Here is an 8444-nt window from a genome sequence, read left to right on the forward strand (position 1 = left end):
CTTTTCTAGCGAATTTTAGCAACACACTGAGTTCTCGAAGTTTTACATTACGTCATCATCCATTGCAAGTCTGACACCAGTCACTTGAAAGCCAGTTACTATCCCATCACTTCCAGACTAATGACAACTTCTCCCACCTCTCATAATGTGACTTATAATACAGCCTGAATATCCCTCATCCCAGTTATACAAAAACCCAGCAAATCCCACAGCTTCCACTATAGCAAAGTCTAATGTCAATATTAGAATCAGATGAGAGTGGTCTCCACTTCTCATTCATCTTCCTTAGGCTAGCCAATCTTCCATGTCCATGGAAAAGTCAGAACAATGATCATGGGGACCAGTATAGCAGAGCCCCATGGTCTCCCTTCTCTCTTGGTCCTGGTTCTGCACCTGCTACCTCAGAACATTCTATTGGTCCTAGAGCTCCCATTTGTTCCCCCAGATCTGTAAGGGAAGCAACCCTTCTGCTACTGACTTTTTATTGTCTCCTCTCTGTCTCTCACATCACACACACACACACACACACACACACACACACACACACACACACATACACACACAGACACAAACACATACACACACACACCTGAGCCTGATCCACTCTTTAACAGACTTTTCTAGAAAGTAGTTACTGTGGCTAGATATTCTGCAGACAGACCTCAAGACCAAGTTTGGAGAAATCACAGCAAACACCCCTTGGAGCTATCACATCCAGCAGCTGTTCTTGTCTGTATGAGAATTGTTCTGGTTACCAGGAATCCAGATATCAATGTTGGAAAAATATGACAAAAGATTATTTGCCTCAAGGATGCCTTATCCTGACTGACTCTCAAATTCAAAATATTTAGAAATCCAGAAGACCAAAATGGTCTTGCACAATCACTGCAAGTCGTTCATGAAGTACAAGAATGCTCACGTTCATGGAAGGACAGCTCATCCAGTCAGCTGTTCAATAGTACTGAATTCCAAGGGCCTTGAGGAGCTAAGCTACATATCGGTGATGACTTTAGATATGTAGAATTATCGAGATGGACTCATGATTTAGAGAGGATCTTTTATGACCACTAAGAGAGCGGAAACAAATGAGAAGTGTTTGTAATAGTGTGGGGAGAAACATCTCTCTCAGTGGTCTTACTCAGCTATCAATACTAACACATTTAGAGGACCTTCACCCTGGGAGGATAACTACTGACCAATTTGCCTGTAGACCCATTCAGAGTGGAAAGCCATCTTGAGCCCTTCCCAGTAAGTTAGTGAGGAAATCTCTTAAAGGAAGAGATATCTGGTTGTCTCAGGCAATTTTGTTTCTCTAAATAATAAATGTCTAAATGATAAGGAATAAGCCCCGAGATGACTTTCACAAGCTATGAGTGGATACAAAAGTGGCGAAGAAGGCTCATCACAAGCAATTTAAGTTTTATGAGTCCCGTTATCTGAGCATCATAAAAGAAACATTCGTGTGGCTGTTTTTTTACATTGAGTATACTTTAAGCAGTATGAGAGAATGGAAGCTGATGCCCCCGTCTTTCTTCTTCAAGGAGAATATAATCCAGCAGAGGCTGCTTTCAGAACCCTGGACTAAAAAAAAAAACTATTTTGCATGCTGAAACTTTCGAAAAGCACAGCTGAAATGTCTTGAGTGTTTGGGACTAACATCTTCTTCCTCCAGAACATATAGATTTTAATGGTTGGCAAAACTTAAAAGGTGTTAAAATAAAAATTAAAAGGTGAAGGGGTTTGGGTTTTTGCTCAGCAATAGAGCGTTTGCCTAGCAAGCACAAGGCCCTGGATTTGGTCCTCATCGCCAAAATAAATAAATAAATAAATACATACATACATACATAAATACATAAATAAATAAATAAGTGTATAAGTGACTTAGTCACTGTTCGATTACTGTAAAGAGACACCATGATCAAAGCAACATAAACATCCCTGTTTATTGAAGGAAGTCAGGACAGGAACTTGAGCAGAACAGGAACTCAGAGGCAGGAACTGATGCAGAGGCCATGGAAGAGTACTGCTTACTGGCTTGCTCCTCATGGCTTGTTCTGTCTGCTTTCTTACAGAACCCAAAACTGCCAGCCCAGAGATGGCACCACCCAGTAAGGCTCCCACATCAATCACTAAACGAAAATGCCCTACAGACTTGCCCACAGCCCAATCTTATGGGGGCATTTTCTCAATCAAGGCTCCCTCCTTAATCCTTGACTCTAGCTTGTGTCAAGTTGATAAAAACAAAACAAAAACAACAGCGACAACAACAAAACCCTAGCCAGTACATACTTTAAATACACAGACACTGGAGTCCATGGAAGACTTCATCAGAGCAAGTAATGAATACATTTTTGTTTGCCCAGCCAATGAGAAAGACATGAAAAGTCAAAAAGACACAATGCTAAGTGTGCATTTTTACCCGAAGTTCATTCAACATGACCCTGAAATCCTGATTTTTTTTTTAAAAAAAAGCGATGTAAAAAGACCAGAGATCGGTTCCTTATGATATGACAATGCTATGTTAAGTCAACCCAGATTCTTTTTATTTTAGAGCTGAACCTACTACTGTGTGTTCCTCTTCTTGAGCTCAACTTTAATTCACATAGACCTCAACCTTCTATCTATGAAACTCTTGAGGTAAGAGCATTTGTGGTGACCGGGCACAGATGAGTGGTGGAACTGAACTAAGAAAGGCTGCTCCAGTTTGCAGCGACCACACTGTGAGCACAGCAGGCTGGGCCACGGACGGCATCAAGCACACATCTGTGGCAGAAAGGAAACTTCCCCAGAGTTCATTTTGTTGACACATAACTCCAGAGTTATTTGACCTGTGTGGACTCCATTTATTTTCCTGTGGGGGTGGCCTTTGGACAGGGATTGATCCGCACATCACTCACTGGCAAAGAAATCATTGCTAGAAGAATGGACTTGCTGGGTGTGCCAATCAAGGTAGCAAGAATACGCTCATCGTCCACTCACTTGTTAGCTGGGGTCCCGGGGAACTGTGGGAGTGGGTGACGATGAACTTAAAGTTACAGTTGCTCAGCATGGAAACAGCTAAGTTGCCTATACACCAACTCTCATCCAGAGACCCAAGGCCACATTCTTTAAGTCTGTGGCAAGCAGAGCCTTTGCCATTTGACTCCATGGACCAGCAAAGAGATGGGAGCAGATGTTGCCAGATCTGGGTTTTAATATAGGAAGATCAAGGTGAGACATATGGGGACAATAGCACATACCACTCCTGAATGGACAAAGCAAGCACTTTCCGATCTGTGCCCCGGGAATGAGAGTCAGTAGACAGGCCACCGTCAAAACCCACCATGGGCTCTGCTGGCTTTGTTGGGAGACTCTGGTGGTAGCTGACTCATCTATTATCTCCCCCCTCATATCAGTCTCCGTACAAGAACACACAATGCATTCCTAGAATCAAAACCAGGAGCCATTCCCTGTCCCTGGAAACCACCAGAGAAGCAAGCCCTAACCCTCGAAGATTCACCCTTGCTACCCCAGGAAGAACAAGAGAGAAATAAACCACAATGTTGAACTCTGCCAAGATACTTGCAGTCATCCTAAGTAGACTGAAACAATTTCAGAGAAAGTACCCAAAAAGCTTAGGCCAACCGAACTGGGAACATCACTCAAAGTAGCTCTAAAATAAATTAATATATCTGAAGCCTGTAATGGCTTTCTGATGACTGTCTGGAGACTTAAAGAGAACACTTCCCGGCTAACGTCAATCAACTGTGGACAGACTCAGCACAGACTGCTTTCTTTCCACAGCCAGTCCATGACAAATGCTTTTGTCAGCGTGTTAGCTACGGCCATCGGCAGACCCAACCTCCACCTACCCTTCGAATACCTGCATCTATACCACCATAGTCTTCAACACTATCGCAGTCGCGGTGAGACCACATTCAGCTCAGCTAAGGGAGTGAGAGTTCCCGTCCAGGCTTGGGATTTCTGAGAAAACATTTCAAGGGCTATGCTAGTTTGAAATTCTGAAAGAAAATATACTCTATGACTACATCTTCAGCAGGACTGCCTCTGTCATGTTACTAATCATTGGGCTCAAGGGCATTATTTGTTCTACAGACACACAGAGAGTGGGAATACCTTTATGAAGAGTCTATTGATAGGTAAAAATCAGTTTATTCTTACTTTAGTTGTTTAAGCCCACTTCTTGGCTTGCATTCGTCTTAGCTGGTTTTAGAGTTACATATATTTGTATTGTATTTACATCATTTCCACACTTTCTTCTTTCCCCAACTACTTCACTGCTTCTTAAATTCATGACCTCTTTTTCTTTGTTATCTATACGTGTGTGTGTTTGTGTATGTGTATGTGTGTGTGTGAATGTGTGTGTATGTTTGTGTATGTGTGTGTGTGTGTGTGTGTGTGTGTGTGTGTGTACAACCTTCTAAATGCATTCAGTGTTGCTCATATGTATATGTGACTAGGGGTGACCACTTGGGATCGGATAACCAGTCAGAGAGCCAAGCATAAGGGCCAGCTTCAAGTCAGGTTTGAGTAAAACGGATATGCACACACACTGTAACCAATCGAGCAGTCTCTTTCTCTCCTCCATTTTCTGTGGGCCTCCAGCACAGAGGAGAAGGACTGGTTTTCCCTTTCTGAGGAGTCGCTAACTACCTATAGCACTTCCTCTAGGGGTGGGATTCTTGTGAAATTTTTCCCCGTCATTTGGATGAGATGGCCACTGTTGTCACTGTGCAAGTCTTGTTTAGACAACTATACTGCTAAGATTTCCGGGTTAAGCACACTTCTTAATGTATGTATTTTAAGTGCTTCTTTCTTATTTTTTTAATTTTTTCTTTTAGATTTATTTTTCAATAACCATCATGGGGACCAGTATAGCAGAGCCCCATGGTCTCCCTTCTCTCTTGGTCCTGGTTCTGCACCTGCTACCTCAGAACATTCTATTGGTCCTAGAGCTCCCATTTGTTCCCCCAGATCTGTAAGGGAAGCAACCCTACTGCTACAGGAGTGCTTTGCCTGAATATATCTAAGTGCACTTTGTGTGTTTCTGGTGCCTTCAAAGACCAGTAAAAGGTACACTGTCCCCCTAGCCTGGAGTTACTGGTGGCAGTAAGTTGCCATGTGCATACTGGGAACCAAACCTGGGTCCTTTATAGAGCAGCAGGAACTCTTAACTGCTGAGCCATCTCTCAAGCCCCTTTCAGAATTCTGTTAACAATATTTGGTGTCTAAACTGGGGGTGCTAGCTATGTGGTAGATTTTAGAGGCCACCACAAGAAAAAGTAGCAATTATTCTAGTCTTACTATTACTCTTAAGTCAGTAGTTCTCAACCTTCCTAATGTTGCGACTCTTTAATAATCCTCCTGTTGTGGTGACCCCCCCCACCATAAAATCATTTCATTGCTATTCATAACTGTAACTTTGCTACTGTTATAAAATATCTGGGTTTTCTGATGGTCTTGGGTGACCCCTGAGGAAGGGGTGACTCCTGTGGAAGGGCTAACTCCCAAAGGCGTTGAGAACCAGTCTTAAATGATACTATTTGTGATCTTAGTTAGTTGGGCAGCTGCTTGGACCCTAAGCCTTTCAGAGCTTTCTACTCACCACAGAAGCAGATTATATTTACAACCAGAGAAAAGGAAGAAGCCAGCAGGAAATTGAGGAGAGAGACTGCCTGATTGGTTATAGTCTGTACATATCTGTTTTATTCAAACACGGCTTGAAAAGTTGCCTCTTGTGGTTGGCTAACTCTCAACTGCTTGTTTATTGAATTAGTTTTCCCTTCACTGTGTACTGGGAAACCTCTGGACCTGTATGTGTTGAGGCAGTTTATACCCAAACCAAAAGTACAACAATGAACAGAGGCCATCCCTCCCACCCTGTTACAAATATCAAATGAAGAAAGCCACAAAGAATGCTTCTACCTGTGGGTACTTGGTTTTATTACCATGTGCCCTTCAATGGCTACCCACTGTTCTTATCTCCTTCACGTGGCCTGGGAACCCTACCAGTCTTCCTCTGAATAGCTACCAATACCTGTCTTTCTTTCTTTCCTTCCTTCTTTCTTTCTAAAGAAGAATTTATTTGAGCTAATAGTTCCAGAGAAATAAGAGTCTGTCATGGCAGGGAGGAATTATGGCAAACAACAGCCCTGGAACTGGAGCAAAATGGTAAGCACACATCCTTTGTGAAAGCACTAAACAGAGACAGCATTTTAAGTAACTTTGAGTAAATAGCCAGGTGAGAAGAAATTAATACAATGATAATCTAATTTATTTTTATCATGTAATTCTGCAAATACATCAAAAAGAGCATCCTGCGCATGGTTTTTATACCTTTAGAACTAGATTCTTCTCCTTCTATTATCCATAGAATTGTTTTCCTCAGAGCTCTAAATATATCTGGGAATCACCATTGATATCTTATGTTGTCATTGTTGATTGTTCCAGTTCCCCCAGCTAATCTTCAACTCAGTGTTCTGTCCTCTCCTGGCCTTTCTTAGTTCATCAAGCTGTTCCTGTTCCCACACTCTGGGGCTACAGGCAGACTGTCATTCCCACTTAACCTTTACACAAGTTCTGTGAATTCACATGCTGGTCTTCAGGCTTGCCTCACAAGTGTTTTGCACACTGAACCATCGCCTCACACCCAAATCAGGGTTCTTTAAAGGGGCTACAGTGAGGAAAATAAGGGGTGCTTGCTTCAGCAGCACATATCCTAAAGTTGGAAGGAGGCAGGGAGTATTAACATGGCCACAGTGCAAGAACAACACAAAATTTCCTGGAGCATTCGAAACCTAGGGCTGAGAGGAAAACCCATTGTTACCTCGCTAAACAGACACATTGTCAAGCTGCCTGATGAATATTAATGCTTATACCCATAGATCTGCCTTGTTCTTGCTTGGAGTAGCGTTTATTTACGATGGGTCAATCTCATGATTGGAACTGAGAACATGTGACCACGAGGACTCATCCCTGGATGGGATATCCATGTCAACCCCTCCCTGCAAGGCTCCGGGGTGTGCAGAGGAAGAGGGGTGGAAAGAATCCAAGAGTTGGAGGGGTGAGGAGAAGCGGTAGGAAGTTCTGCCTTCTGGAAGTGGCATGGGCACCACATTCATAACTCAGAAGCTGTGGTTAACCACACAAGGTGAAGCCACTCAAGATACTAGCATGAAGCGGGGAGAGATTCATGAGACTGATCCTTTACTGGGATGCTACTGGCATGATGGCTGTTGGAAGAGAGACAGTTCTGTGGGGGTTGCAGCTACTGATGCTTTCCCCATGCTCCAATGGATGACTTCATATCCACGCATATGTGTGCATCGTTAATCAGACTCAGTGGGATTTTTTAAAACGTAGATATAAAGTTGGGAATGTGCATGTTGGGAGGTCAGGGAAGAGTCGAACTGGGGAGATGGGAGATGGAAACAATCACATATATAAACTTATCAAAGAATAAATTTAAAATATTACTTTTACAAAAGAAAGAAAAGTAAATTATACAATTAAACGGTTTGTAATGGTCTCATCAGAGAACGTGACTCAATCTCTTGTAGACAATACAGACTAAGACAAAAGTGAGAGCCACTGGAGACTTGGTGTTCTTGTTGCTGGGACAAAATACCTGATGGAAGATTTAGGGCAAAGATTCCTTTCAGGTCACATATCCATGGTTGAGAAGGCACTGATCACTCTGGAAAGGACACCCCCTGTTCATGGGGACAACAGCTCCTGTTCATGGGGATAACAGTGCCTGTTCATGGGGACAACAACTCCTGTTCATGGGGACAACAGCTCCTGTTTCATGAGGAGGACAGCAGTTGTTATTGGAGAGGATAGCACCTGTTCTTGGGGAGGATAGCACCTGTTCTTGGGGAGGACACCCCCTGTTCATGGGGAGGACACCCCCTGTTCATGAGCACCTGTCTTGGGGATAGGTTTGTTCACATCTCAGTGGCAAGTGAGAACACAGAGTCTGGGCTAGAACCTGAACCATACTTGATCCATAAGATACAGCCCAGCAACCCATTTTGTCCAATGAGAACCCCTTTCTAAAGGCTCCAGAACTTGCCAAACAGGACCACCATAAAGTGGAACATAATTCATGTTCCCGTTATATGAATGGCATTCTGGAATTTAAATTATAATGGTGCCCCTGTGTTACAGGTTATGGGGAGAAGAAAAGGGAGGCTGGAATGAACTTTATTTTATTTATTTACTTATTTGTTTGTTTGTTTGCTTGTTTGCTTTACATCACACTGATCACTTAGACATGACACAAGGACTTTTTTCCCACTGACATTTATTTTAAAATGCAAAGGCTTCTTTGGGTTCCCATTATTTCTTAGATGGAGTCCATCGGGTAGCTTCACCCTGACTTCTTTTACTTGATTAGAAGTTTACAAAGAGAGAGCTTGTGGTTTCTCATGACCAGCTGAACT

General features: G+C 42.8%; 1 non-coding gene across 1 annotated transcript; it reads left to right on the forward strand.

The window, feature by feature from the left end:
• The first annotated feature begins 6694 nt into the window (after positions 1–6694).
• Positions 6695–6801, forward strand: LOC147999839 (U6 spliceosomal RNA). The gene has a single exon (XR_015643229.1). It is a non-coding gene; the product is annotated as a U6 spliceosomal RNA (small nuclear RNA).
• Positions 6802–8444: the final 1643 nt, after the last annotated feature.

Source organism: Rattus norvegicus, chromosome 18 (assembly GCF_021556685.1).
Source record: "Rattus norvegicus strain SHRSP/BbbUtx chromosome 18, alternate assembly SHRSP_T2T, whole genome shotgun sequence".
NCBI lineage: Eukaryota > Metazoa > Chordata > Mammalia > Rodentia > Muridae > Rattus > Rattus norvegicus.